The sequence below is a fragment of the Solanum dulcamara genome, chromosome 7 (assembly GCF_947179165.1).
Source record: "Solanum dulcamara chromosome 7, daSolDulc1.2, whole genome shotgun sequence".
Classification (NCBI taxonomy): Eukaryota; Viridiplantae; Streptophyta; class Magnoliopsida; order Solanales; family Solanaceae; genus Solanum; species Solanum dulcamara.
In genome coordinates this window covers 10,206,671-10,220,573 of record NC_077243.1, presented here as the reverse complement: position 1 = coordinate 10,220,573, position 13,903 = coordinate 10,206,671, and the positions used below count along the sequence as shown (strand labels likewise).

Here is a 13,903-nt window from a genome sequence, read left to right as displayed (position 1 = left end):
AACCTATACAACAACAACAACCCAGTGAAATTTCATATCGTGGGTCTGAAGAGAGTGTAGAACTAACCTATAATCCTATTAATTAGTAACATCAGTATATGCTTAAATTTTAATTATTTGAGTTAGATTTTGTTCGAGGAAGTGAAGGCTTGTCCATTATAAACTAATTAATTTATAATAAATATAGTTATATTTTATTTATATAAAAAATAGTCAAAATCATAAGAAATATACAGTAACTATACAATATAACTTGTCAAAAGTCACAGAAAGTATATATTGACTATACAATATAGATTATCTATACATGAGCTGTACACTGAATATACATTATGATATACTCAAAAACTGAATATGGTTTGACTATACATGAAATAAACACTGACTATACATGCATATACAACGAATGATCATTTTTTTAATAATCACTTTTGCCAAATGACCATGTAGCGTACTTATCTCTAATTTGTTGTTCTTATTTCCCTTTCTCCTATCCCTAAATTTTTAATTAATTTTTTAAAAAAAAAAGTTAAGATTTGTTAAAACATATTTGTCATTCCTCAAAATGGTAAATTCCAAAAACAAATTTTGTTTAAATCAAAATGTTGCTTACTTAATAATGAAACATATAATACTGCTATCACAAAACCTTTATGACAAAAGCAAATCATAAGTTTAATGGATTATTAGTCTATAGTTTATGGTACTTTTCATATTTGCCCCCGGCAATCTTTTCAATAAAGTTTCTTCCCATTCTAAAAGTATTTTGAAAGAGATGCATAAAAGAGGCCAGGAAATGTGTGACAAAATTAGCATAATTTGCTAACTTTGTTTAAGTTTGATAAGATTAATGACTCATTTATTTATTAATTTAAGTTATCTTCACCCATCCAATAAATCCATCTATAAATTAGCATGATTTAGATTAAATATATAATCCAAATTAATCAATGAAAAATCTTATATATAATTTTTTTTTGTAAGAATTGAGCAAATCAAATATTTATCAATTGTTTGTCCTATATTAATCACATACGTCTCAACCCAAGCAACCATGACATGATCATTAATTAACTCAGCTTATTTTAATTTATTCAAATTCAGTTCAATCCTTCTGTTTAATACCCTTAAGTATAATAATTAAGTAGTTATTATAAATATAAAAAAGCTTAAATACCTAAACCTTAAAATGTTGGTGACGAAAATAATAGTTAGGTAAATATGGTGGTAGCAAAAAGGGGGAAGTAATTATAAGAGACCTGGCCTAAAACTACTTTATTGTCAAAGATAGCGACTAAGTGATTATTGTCTCTTAAATAATTAACATAAGGACGGTGTAAAGTGCCCACATGACCAAACAACCACACAAAACATTCATTAAATAATTCCATTGATTTCTTTTCATTCTTTTCTTTTGGTGGGATTAGGTGTGAGAAAAGTTTTATTTAAAGAGTATACAAATGTTTGGTTTGTTATAAAATAAATTAACTTAGCAAATAAAAAATAGAGAGTATGAAAAAATAGAAAGGAGCAGATGATTTTTTTTGTATGTATATTTATATTTACAGTGGCTATTTATAACCACTCAAATGAAGAAAGCAACAAATTGATACAAGTTGATTCCTCAACTTGGTGGACAAAAGTTAGTGGAGGAGAAAAAATAGAAGAAAAAGAGGAAAAACGTAGAAGGAAAAAGGGGCAGGGAAAGTGACATCCAATTACATAATACTCTCCCTTGGATGTCCACGTGTAATTAAAAAAAAATATTACAAGAAACAATTTACATAGTTATCATAAACATCCATAAATATTATGTCTCGTTAAAATTTTACTAGGAAAAATTCAGTGAAAAAAAGCCTAGTGAAGAAAAAAGAGTACACACATCTCGTAATACGTCTTGAGTGCTGCCTCATTAAAAACCTTACCAGAAAAAACCCAGTGGGACAAAACCTTGGTTAAGAAAAAAAGAGTGCAGCGCATATTTTACTCCCCCTGATGAAAATTTCATTTGATATTTTGGAGACGACGCATTCTAACCTTATATCTTAGCTTCTCAAGAGTTGATGTTGGTAATGCCTTTTTGAATAAATCTGTAAGCTTATCACCTGAACGAACTTGTTGTATATCAATATCACCATTCTTCTGAAAATCATGTGTGAAGAATAATTTTGATGAAATATGCTTCGTTCTGTCTTCTTTTATGAAGCCACCTTTCAATTGAGTTATGCACGCAACATTATCTTCGAATATAATTGTGGGTACTTTGACATCATTTTCCGGGCCACATCTTTCTTTGATGAACTGTGTCATCCATCTCAACCATACACATTCTTTACTTGCTTCATGAATTGTTATTATTTCAGCATGATTTGAAGAAGTAGCAACAATAGACTGTTTTGTAGAGCGCCATGATACAACAGTTCATTCGTGTGTAAATAGATAGCTTGTTTGAGATCGAGCTCTATGTGGGTCTTATAAATAACCTGCATTTGCATAACCAATAAGGTCAGCGCAACCTTTGTTAGTATAAAACAATCTCATATCAATAGTACCTTTTAGGTATTGCAAAATATGTTTGATACTGTTTCAATGCCTTCGCGTTGGGGATGAACTATACTTTGCCAGCAATTTAAGAGAAAATGTTATATCAGGTCTAGTTGTGTTAGCAAGGTACATAAGTGCACCAATAGCACTGAGATATGGTACTTCAGGACCAAGAAGTTCTTAATGCTCTTCTGAAAGTCGAAATTGATCTTTTTCCACTTCAACTGATCGAACAACCATTGGAGTACTTAATGGATGTGCTTTGTCCATGTAAAATCGTTTTAAAATTGTCTGAGTGTAGGTAGATTGATGGACAAAAACCTCATCTGCTAAATATTCAATTTGCAGACCTAGACAAAGTTTTGTCTTTTCAAGTTCTTTTATCTCAAATTTTTTATTTAGATATTCAATCGCCTTTTGGACCTCTTCAGGGTTCCAATGATATTTATGTCATCAACATAAAAGGCGAATATAACAAACTCTGATTTTTTTTTTTAATAAAACACATGGACAAATGACATCATTTATATAACCTTCATTTATCAAGTACTCACTAAGGCGATTATACTATATACGCCCTGATTATTTCAGACCATATAATGATCTTTGCAGTTTCATTGAGTACATCTCCCGAGACTTAGTACATGGTTCATGCAATTTTAATCCTTCTGCATTTTCATGTAAATTTCATTATCAAGTGAACCATAAAGGTAAGCTGTAACTATATTCATTAAATGTATTTTAAGATTTTTATGTACAGCTAAACTGATGAGATATCAAAAAGTTATTCCAACCATAACAGGTGAATATGTTTTTTTATAGTTGACCCCGAGTCTTTGAGAGAATCCTTATGCAACAAGGCGTGCCTTGTATCTTATAATTTCATTTCTCTTATTTCGTTTTCGCACAAAAATCCATTTATAGCCAACTAGTTTTACACCTTCAGATCCAAAAACCTCACGTTTAGCAAGCGAGTCTAATTTTGATTGAATTACCTTTTGTCATTCTGGCCAATCACATCTACGTCTACATTCTTCGATGGATTTAGGATCAAGACTTTCACTATCTTGCATGAGGTTAAGTGCAACATTACATGCAAAAATATTATCCACCGTAATTTTCGATCGATCTAAATTTATCTCATCACCGATAGAACTTATTGAAAGTTTTTTATTCACTTGAGTCTCAGATTCACTGATTTCTTCAGGAATATCAGGATTACTCAAATCTTGACCTTCTTCAGGAGGTTCTTGCGTAGTATCATTTTTATTATTCCTCTCCATTCTCTTTCTAGGATTTTTATCCTTTGAACCCAATGGTCTACCATGCTTCAGGCGTGTTTAGGATTCAAAAGTTATGATACTAGTAGATGGTCCTTTGGGGACATCAATTCGGATAGGCACATTCACTGCAGAGATATGTGATTTAGTTATCCGTTTCAAATCAGTAAATGCATCTGGTATTTGATTTGCTATTTTTCTGTAAGTGGATGATCTTCTAGACCTCATGCTCATATGTGCGGGTACGTGGATCAAAATGAGATAGTGAGAAACTTTCCACGCAATTATCTTTGATGGTGTCTGTCAGAACTATCGATTCTAGATGTATTTTGGCATCTAGTGCCCATGATGAGTAGTTTTTTCCAGACATGTCAAGAGCAACAAATTCAAATTTAGAAATATTAAATATTTTAAGAAAATAAAATTCTTACCCCTTTTGTTACCTTCTTAAAAATATAGCTCAAAGCGATGAAAATTCGTGTTAATAATGTGTTATAAAATAAACTAATTTAGCAAAATAAGAAGTAGAGAATAAGAGAAAATAGAAAGAAGCAAATGATTTTTTTGTATGTATATTTACATTTATAACCACTGTACGAAGAAAACAACAAATTGATATAAGTTAGATTCCTCAACTTGGTGGAACAAAAATTAGTGGAGGAGAAAAAGTAGAAGAAAAAGGAGGGAAAACGTAGAAGGGAAAAAGGGGTTGGGAAAGTGACATCTCCTATTTTTTTCCTCCAAAGTATACTTTTTTTTTTGGGAGTATTAGTGGCAAAAGAGTTGAATGAAACAGGTTTGCATTCTCTTTATGAAGTCGTGTAAACACAAGTTTGATTGAAAAGTAATTTCAATACTAATAAATCAGTTTTTAAAAATAAATAATGATACATTAGAACAAAATTTTTATTATTTCAGCTCGTATATCGAAATATTTTCATTTCTAGTTAGTAAAAAGCAGAAACATTACGAATTATGTCATTGTGTGATAGTGTAATCCAAATCACATTTTATGAATACAAAACAAATGTATTTATGACGCAATATTAAATCATAAAGAAAAAAACTATTTTCAAATGACAATACAAAATTTGTTAATAGATCAATTACACATAAAGAAAACAAACTAAGCTCTTTTTCAGTAACAAAAGTTAGCGGTTGAAATTAATCCCAAATACATACAGAATTCATAGGGGACTTGAAATTTATATGAACATCAATCACCTAAGTTTAGATCCATCTATTTTCGAAACTTTTCGCATGTAAAAATTATTCTAAATGTAATTTAGAAGGGTATTTATGCACTTTATTTTTTGACTTAAGGCCGTTCCACTTTTACTATAAAGAAATAGATGTTTGATTCCTATTTTTTTCTCCAAGGAAAAATGTTTAGTTCAATAAGAAATTATACGGGGGACTATAATATCAAAATTACTATACTACTACCCCTGTCCGAATTTATATGACTTACTTTCATTTTTACTCAGTCTCAAAAAGAATGACACAATTATATATTTAGCAACAATTTAACTTTAAAATGACAATTTTTCCCTTAATGAAATGATTTATAGCCATATAAATATTTATGACTTATTTTAGATCATAAGTTTCAAAAGCTTGTCTTTCTGTCTTAAACTTCTTGTTAAGTCAAACCAACTCATATAAATTGAGATGGATAGATTATAATTTGAAAAAATGACCTAAATATACAATTTATTTTACCATATTCTCTAAAATTTTCTATCATTTAAAAAAATTACAAAAATCTCTACTCTTTCCAATTCTATGATACATCACTGTACATGATGTATCGGTCGAATACATTACTTTACGTAATGTATCAGGACGTCGTATACATCACTTTATGCGATGAATTGGTCGGATACATCACTTTACGTAATGTATCAAGATGTACGTGATGTATTCGAATTCCACCAAAAAAAAGAAATTTTGGGTAATTTTTAAAAGAATAAAAATAGAGTATAATTGGAAAGAATCACTTTCGGATTTAGGTAAAATTTACATATAATTTAACAGTAACTGGATTATTTTAGTCATGGGCCTAGTCTCTAGCCGAGAAATGTAGTCTTTGGGCCCCTATTGACAAATTTGGGCCAAAATAGTAAAATCTGTTCAAATAAAAGCCTATGATAAAAGTTAAAAGTGTATCATTTCAGGCAGAAATTCATTAGCGACGTTAATTGTTTTTTATATTTCAAATACGCAAACATATATAATTTTGACTTTATGTATGTATCTCCTTTTTTTATTTTGTCTGCTCTTTTGGTTCTTTGTTTAATCTTGCCTCTTGCTGGAATTTGTTTTTTTTTTGTGCATATTCGGTATGTTTTCGTAACTGAATTTGGTTCTGTGGAGGCCCTAATGTTTTGGGGCCTGAAGCCACTGCTTTAGTGGCTTTTGGTTGAGCCGGCCTTGAGTTGAACGTGGATGCAAGAAGATGACCAGTTGTGGGGACATAAAAAGGGCTGTGAAAATGAAGTTCGAATTCTTCGCATCAGGTTTGGTTTATTTTGAGAAATTTCATTCCGTTGCCATTATTGCCTATTAGTATTTTATGTAGGGTGAATGGGTTGTAGACTTGCACTTGTCTTGTTTAATTTTGCATGGAAAGAATTTTGGGTGTCAAAAGTACTGTCGAGGCAAGAAATCTTTTAACCTTTCTGTTGGGGATGATTTTGGTATTCGGTCCTAGCGATCAGTTACACTCAAACTTAATTCACAGAATTGATTGATAATATTGGGAAGGGGAAAGAAGGAAATAAAAGAGAGAATAAAAGGGAGAATCCGATTGGGAGAGGAGAGTTTCAATTCGTTCCGTGGTCCATTAAATCCTTAAAACGTGGAATAGAGTGGTAGAAAATTGAAGATTCTAACCCTTTTGCAAACTGTCTTATAGTGTTTTAGTTACTATCAATCTCTCCCTAAGTATTACCTTCACTCGTGCTGTAGCCACCTTGCTTTGGAGATGAATTCAAAAGAAGAGAGTTGGGGAGAGGGGTTGTATCAATACACATCCTTTAAGAAGTCATTTCCTGTAAAAAGAGTGTTAGGAGTGGTGAGATTTGTCAAACTATGTAAAGAGATTTAAAATTCATTCTACACAGTGCTAGTGTCTATATCACGGATAGTCCGGAACTGGTTAATGTCACGACCCAAACTTAGGGCCTAGACGTGACACGGCAAATGAAGTACCCGGAAGCACCTCAGCCAAGCCTCTTATCATTTCATTAAGCTTTTCATCGGTAATGATAATCAAACAAACGGAAATGTGAGGGATATCGGGACTAAGGGATTCCACATAAAATATGAGTCCAAGTCATTGAAGATCATACATTTTGTCCAACCATACCTTCTACTTTAGAGTCCTGGCGGGGGCTAAGATATGCCCCTAGCTCACCCTCAAGATATAAGTCAAAAGTACAAAAAGTAACTCAATAGTCTATACAAAGCATAAGCTAGAAAGTTAGGGATGTTGTTCCCGACACATGGAAACTCACCAACTAGTAGTAGCCTTCAACAACCAACTTAGCCACGAAGAGGAGAGTGTGGAACAACGCCGGTCCCTACATGGTGATATTATGTAGGCAAAAGTATGCATTAGTACTTTGAATGTACTCAGTATGTGAGCATGCTATACAATGAAGACATTAAGCCATTTATAAACAGTATACATAAGTGAATGCATGCATGAGAAATCATCATATGAAACCTTAAAATATTCATTTTGTGGGAAGATGACAGTAACCGACATTTAAGATCATGCGAGCTATCACATGGAATCCAACATAACCCCCTACGTTGGCACGGGGACACTATTTACCGGGTAGAATTCCGTCAACTTTAATTATTTCCTTAACTTTAACTTTAATGGCTAATCGTTAATCCACTAGCCTAAATAGCCTACAAGGGCTCTTATATTAGCGCATAGTTAATGCAACATGAGACTTTACTTAAGGATTCGTTAGGTCGAGTCCCCATCTACATGCTACATTCGGTGCTAGGTCAATCCCACAGAATACATTTGAATATCATAATAGTATAGGCATTTATATAACTTAAACATCAAATTATCATTCGGAGGAATAGCTCATTAAAAACATTTCATTTGATTCAAAATGTGAGAATTGTCCTTTCACATTGAATCCTTTCAAATCGGTTAAATAGCCCCTTCATCATCATTCAATCATTTCATATGACTCCCTTAAACATAAACATTTGCTTCATATACTTTCATTTGGAGTCAAAGCTTTCATTTCAATTTTACTTTAACATAAGAAAACTAGGTGAGTTCATTTCGTAACCTTCAAATACATTTAAAGAATACTTGTATGCATGAGAGCGATGGAAATGCATCAAATTAAACATCTTAAAACAACCCACCATATACCCTTTAAAACCACTTTCAAGCCTTTATATAAGAACCTTAACAAATCCTTCTTTTTATGAAATTGAGAGTCAATATACATCAATATAAGTGAATAAACTTAAAATATATCATAATCCATGCATTTAGAGTCATCATGTAAAAGTCCATAAGAATTCATCATTTAGAATTTGAAACATCAAGTTGAGGAAAACATTTGGGCTCCATGGGTGGAAGAACCCATGGATGAAACCACATACCTTAGGGGAAACAAATTCCCTAATGAAAGCTTGAGAAGGAAAGGAGGCTTGAAGATGCCTTGAAAAGAAACCTTAGCTTGCCTTGAAGTTCTTGGGGGAGTTTGAGAAGAGATGATTTGAGGGTTTTGAGTCTAAGTGTGAAGAATGAGGTCTTGGAAGGGCTTAGGGTCTTTAGATGGGTGAATTCTACCCTCAAAATGACTCCACTTTGAATTAAAACGCAAGAAAAGACCAAATGTACCTCTTAAAATCTGATCGGAACTAGCTTCACGGGGACCCTTCACGGTCCGTGGTGCTCACCACGGCCCGTGGTAAGGGACTTGAAAAATATTTTGGAAAAACCTGCAGGGAGAGTCTCTGAACTTTCACCACGGAACCCCTTCACGGTCCATGAAGAGCACGACGGGCCGTGAAAGGTGGCCGTGGTGCAGGTTCTGCATGAAGCCTGCAGAGTGATCACCACGGGGACATACCACGGTCCGTGGAGGGTTCCACGATCCGTGGTGGTCGTCCGTAGACCTTGCCTTGAGAAAATTCCTGAGGGTCTTGGGGAGGGGTCACCACGGAGGGCTTCATGGTCCGTGGTGCTCACCACGGTCCATGGTCCTCCATTGTGGTCCCTTCCCTGCAAGTCTGAATCTCTGAATCTCTGAATCTCCACCACGATTGCTCACCACGATCTGTGATGCTTATCACGGCCCGTGATGGCTTCCGTGGTCAACTCCTGGTGCCAGTTTCTACAACTTTCTGAGATTTTTCTCATTTGTTCCTTGGTTTAGGACCTTCTACATTCCCGGGGTCTTACCGTTAATGTTTTATTCTTCCTCATAGTTGTGAAGTACCTCTCGAAACCAGGTAGCCTGCACAGTTGCTATTGCATTGCAATATCTCTAGTTATCTTGTAACGTGAGAGGGAATTAGCTATTAACATTTGCAATGCCTTCTTATAATGTCATAAAAATTCCATACTAATCAATCCCTTATGGTGTAAAGTGGTTATAACTTTAGTCCCTTCAAGAATTTGTGATTAGACAAAAAGAACTGAAAGAAATTCAATTAGGTGAGGTATTTATTGTTTAGTGTCATTCTCTCCAAGACAAAATCCATGTGCAATGAGGCACACACCGTAGTGCTCCGGGTGAACCCTTGCTTAAGCAAGGCAAAACAGACAATCTATTTGGTATCTGGTTTCAAGATTTGATTAGTCTGACATTAGGGCCAAAATGTGTGATAGTAAGTTGAAGTTTGATGTATTGCACAAAGATGTGTTGTGAGAATGACCTCTGCGAGCCGTACACCAAAAATGTAAAAGACTGAAGTGAAGGGTTGCTCTATTTCTTTTCTACCATATAAATGTGAGTCTGAAGCAGGCATTGGTAAAATTTACTCACACCGGACCTTGTAAAAAAAGGGTTGATCTATTTCTTGTTTGAGTCTCCAGATGTTTGGCACGGTTTCAAAAGTTCTAGGAGATGCAAGTATCCCTAGTCTTGTGTGTCCTGTTTTACTGGCCTCCTGTTGTACTTTCAGTCATTGGTTGTTCGACCCTCGAGTTCTCTATCTCACATTTTAACTTATTTATTTGTATACTTACTTTCCCTTATTTAATTTCTTGTCAGTCCTGGGATGTGTTCTACAAATATGGTTGGCTTGTGTAGTAACGACGTTGGAGGTGAGGGAGACTGTTAAGTTGGAAGCAAAATTGGTTGAAAGTTAAATTCCACAAATAGAATACTGTGAAGCTGACTCTTTGCCATATCAAAACTCCTCAAGAAGCTGCGGGTGGCAAGATTCTACAGCTACTAAACAGAGTGGAACCACTGTCTTGGATCAAGATCAGTCTCTGATAGATGATTCAAGTCTTTGTTCTACATCACAAATATGTTCAGCACCCCTATCTCGCCAGTTCTGGAAAGCTGGAAATTATGATGAGGCGCGTGCTACTAAGTCCACCGTTAAAAGTATTATGCTCTGAAGTACCCATTTTTTCCTTTTTAAATTTATTCTTAGCAAATGATCCCTTCTCAACAAAAAAATATTTTTAGCAAATGATGATTATGTTCAATTGGGTAAAAGACCAAATGAAGATTATCTGCTACAACTAAGTGAGTTGTTTTGAGTAGTTGGTCAAATATTTCGTTGCTTACCTTTCTATATTGCCTTATAGCCTAATTCTTTATCTGTAGTTCAAGTATGTGTTTTGCATCTAATATTGTTATCATCTTATTTGTGGCACTATACAGAAGGCTCCAATTTCCTGCACATTTACCCGAAGTTCCTTCACTCAAACGCCACTTCCGATAAATGGGCATTTGGTGGTATATGCAATTGCTGGTTGATTTTTCGTTTTCATATTCTTGTGTGGTAATAGGATTATTGCGAATGCGTTTACCGGAGTGCTAACATAGTCATTATTGTTCTGTGGTGTCTAAAGCCTTGGCCTCTCTTGACAACGTTGTTGATGAGGTAAGCCTCTTTTTCAAGCTTATTCTTTTTTGTTTCTTTTTTTTTTTGGTAGCAAAAGCTATACTAGTATTAGGGGCACATGATTATCATTGGTGGTTGCTGAAAATTTCCAATAAATGAAATACATAGAGAGAAGTTGTTCACTATGAACAATGAATGGCATCCGTAATACATGAAAAGAAAGAAAAAAGTTACAGCAAGCTAAAGAAGCAGTAGTCCAGAAAAAAGTAGCTTAAATAAGGAGAGAAAAAAAAATAGAGGTAGCTGGAGATATAGAGATGGTGAGGAGTCTGCCCTTTCAAGAAGACTTAATTAGTCGATAATCTTATAAATTTATACTCTGGTGCAATGGTGCTCTTTAGTACTCATCTAGTTGCTTTGAGTTTTTGAAATGCTGGAAGCTTCTTAGAATGTTGCAAGTATGAGCAGAATGGCAGAGATCTTTCCACATGCCATATTTGGACAATCTGGAAGGAATGGAACAGAGAAGCATTTTTGGGGAAGAAATATTCACTGCCACACATAAAGAACATTTTTCGGGTGTACTTTTAGAGCACATAGCAAATCCATGTATATGTAGATGCCTGGATACACTAGGCTAGTTCTTTTCTATAGTGCTCTTTCTTGGATGTTGGGTTTCCACTCTGTTCTTAGTACACACCAACTTATGTATTACAAAAGAGGACAGTGTAAAAGTAGAAAAACTTTTAAGTGACTTAATTAACAATGTACAAGAGGTGCTCCTTATATAGGAGTCATAGGCTGTATATAATATGGTATGCAGTCAATCGCTAAGCTAATAAGTAAATATTTTATAATTAAAATATCCTCTGGCATGTGCACATCACCAAAAAGAAAAGAGGTGATGCATTTCTTTCCTCTGGAAAGTCGTAGGTATCTGTACATGTATTCTCAATCACCGAAAAGAGATGGTGTTGCAATCCCTAGAACATTAACATAACTTGAATTGGCAGAACAATGATAAGACATTGGTCAGTCAGAATTCATACAGCCGTCTCTAACTTGTTTGGGATTGAGATGTAGTCGTTGTAGATGAGGGCACTCAGTCATGTAAAAGATAGAAGCATCAGTTCCCAAAGAGATGAACAGTGCTTAGCTATCGTAGAGAGAGGAGCGACACTTGAACAGTAGTCCAAAGATAAAGACACTAATTTCCAAAGAGAAGAGAATCTCTAGGCACCACAAGGAAGCACAAAAAAAGAAAAAAATGGGTCAGTGGGCATCACACATTGGCCGGTACCACCAGCCGGAAGCGGAAGCTACTTGAGTCTCAACCAAGATCGCAAAGGTCTTGATACCATGTGGAATAGGAAAACTTCTTGTCTTAATTAACAGTGAAAGGTGTTCCTAATATAGAAGTCTTATGCTATGTATAATATGGTTGGTAACCCCTATGCTAATAAATGAAGTAAATGCTTAGCTGGCCTGATAGTGAAATTATAATGGGTAACACATTGGATGAGACTCTATGGGACAGATATTCTTGGCCTCTGGATGTGTACTTCATGACATGGATGTGTATATGTTCAAAAGTTTGCTGTAAGAATCTAGTTTGTTTTGTTGTAAGCCTTTTGTCCAAATCGTTATGCTAATATTTTCCTTTCTATGTTGCGCCGCACCCTTGTTACTTCCACTGGTTAGATACAAAATGGAGCCTCCTTTGTTATTGTAGATAAAACTCCAAATCCAAGGAACGGAAGTTCAGCTGTAATGGTTCAAGGTATTCCATTTCTTTCTTGTTTGTGAATAGCACCTGATAGTGATGCTTTGGTCGGTCTGGTTTTGTTTGATTAGAGTATGAGATAGTGAATCTTTGTAATCTCTGTTTCAGATGATGGTGATGGAATGGACACAGAATCCATACATCGTTTATGAGCTTTGGGTTTTCAGATAAGAAGTCAGCTTCAACTATTGGACAGTGTTAACATGGTGTCCTTTTCTGTGTCATGCGTGTTAATTCCTAATTGTCAACATTTTAGATGGAAATGGTTTTAAGACCAGTTCAATGAGACTTGGGGCAGGTACAAGTGAGACATCTTTTTGATTATTCTTTTCATTTTTCACTGATAAAAACAACTACAAGTGAGACATCATTGTTTATCGTGTACATATTTGTTTATTCTTTGACTACAGAAGTTGTAGAAAACAGCTTGCCGTGTATAAAAATTAATTATGTTAAAAGTCAAACATATAAAACATATATTTTTTGGAACCCTGAGTTTGAACATGAACTCCCAACCTTAAAATACAAACCTTGAACTTCGAATCCCGAACCTTGACTTTTAAACTCCGAGCCTTTAATTCTAATCTCTGAACCTTGAACCCTAAGTTCTAAACCCTGAATTCCAAACCCCAAACCCTAACCTCAATTATGAATGCCTTGAACTTTGAACCCTAAACATCAAAATCTAAATTTGAACCTCAAACCCCAAATCATAAACATTAAACCCAGACCCCAAACCTAACCCTAATCCTATCTCTAAACCCCAAATCTTGAATCCTAAAAAATTTCGTTCGAAAGATGGAATCGTAGATTCCGTCGATACGAACACAACGAAAGTTACCTCACCTTCAGATTCCATCTACAGCTCCTCAAATTTGCAAAAGACTGAAGTGATCATTGTTCATTGTTCGAGTAAGGAGCTGCTGCAAGCTGAAAAAATCATATCCTTGAGAAATCGTGGATTGCTAAAGGTTATAAACAATATTGGAGATGATTCTTCATCCCATATGCCAACCACAGTGCAAAATTCACAAAAAAATTTAGTCCTAATTGAGAGAAATGTAGAGGCGCATCAGCTCAGCATCGCTGCTAGTGCGCCACCACTGCGCCTTCAATTTCCAGCCACCTCCGGCGATATTCGATCCCTCGCACCACCTGGGCTTTGTTCGCAAGGACAAGGCGCCCCGCTAGGAACAAAAATCTCCAGCGAAATCAACTCCGGCAA

At 34.9% G+C, this 13,903-nt stretch overlaps 1 long non-coding RNA gene across 2 annotated transcripts; it reads left to right on the top strand.

Moving 5' to 3' along the window:
- The first annotated feature begins 6,049 nt into the window (after positions 1-6,049).
- On the top strand, positions 6,050-13,407 carry LOC129896976 (uncharacterized). 2 transcript variants are annotated; one of them, XR_008768096.1, is made up of 6 exons: positions 6,050-6,343; positions 10,088-10,444; positions 10,712-10,786; positions 10,903-10,934; positions 12,597-12,675; positions 12,787-13,407. It is a non-coding gene; the product is annotated as an uncharacterized LOC129896976 (long non-coding RNA). The 2 variants fall into 2 exon arrangements; XR_008768095.1 differs by having other exon boundaries at positions 6,052-6,343; positions 10,088-10,429.
- Positions 13,408-13,903: the final 496 nt, after the last annotated feature.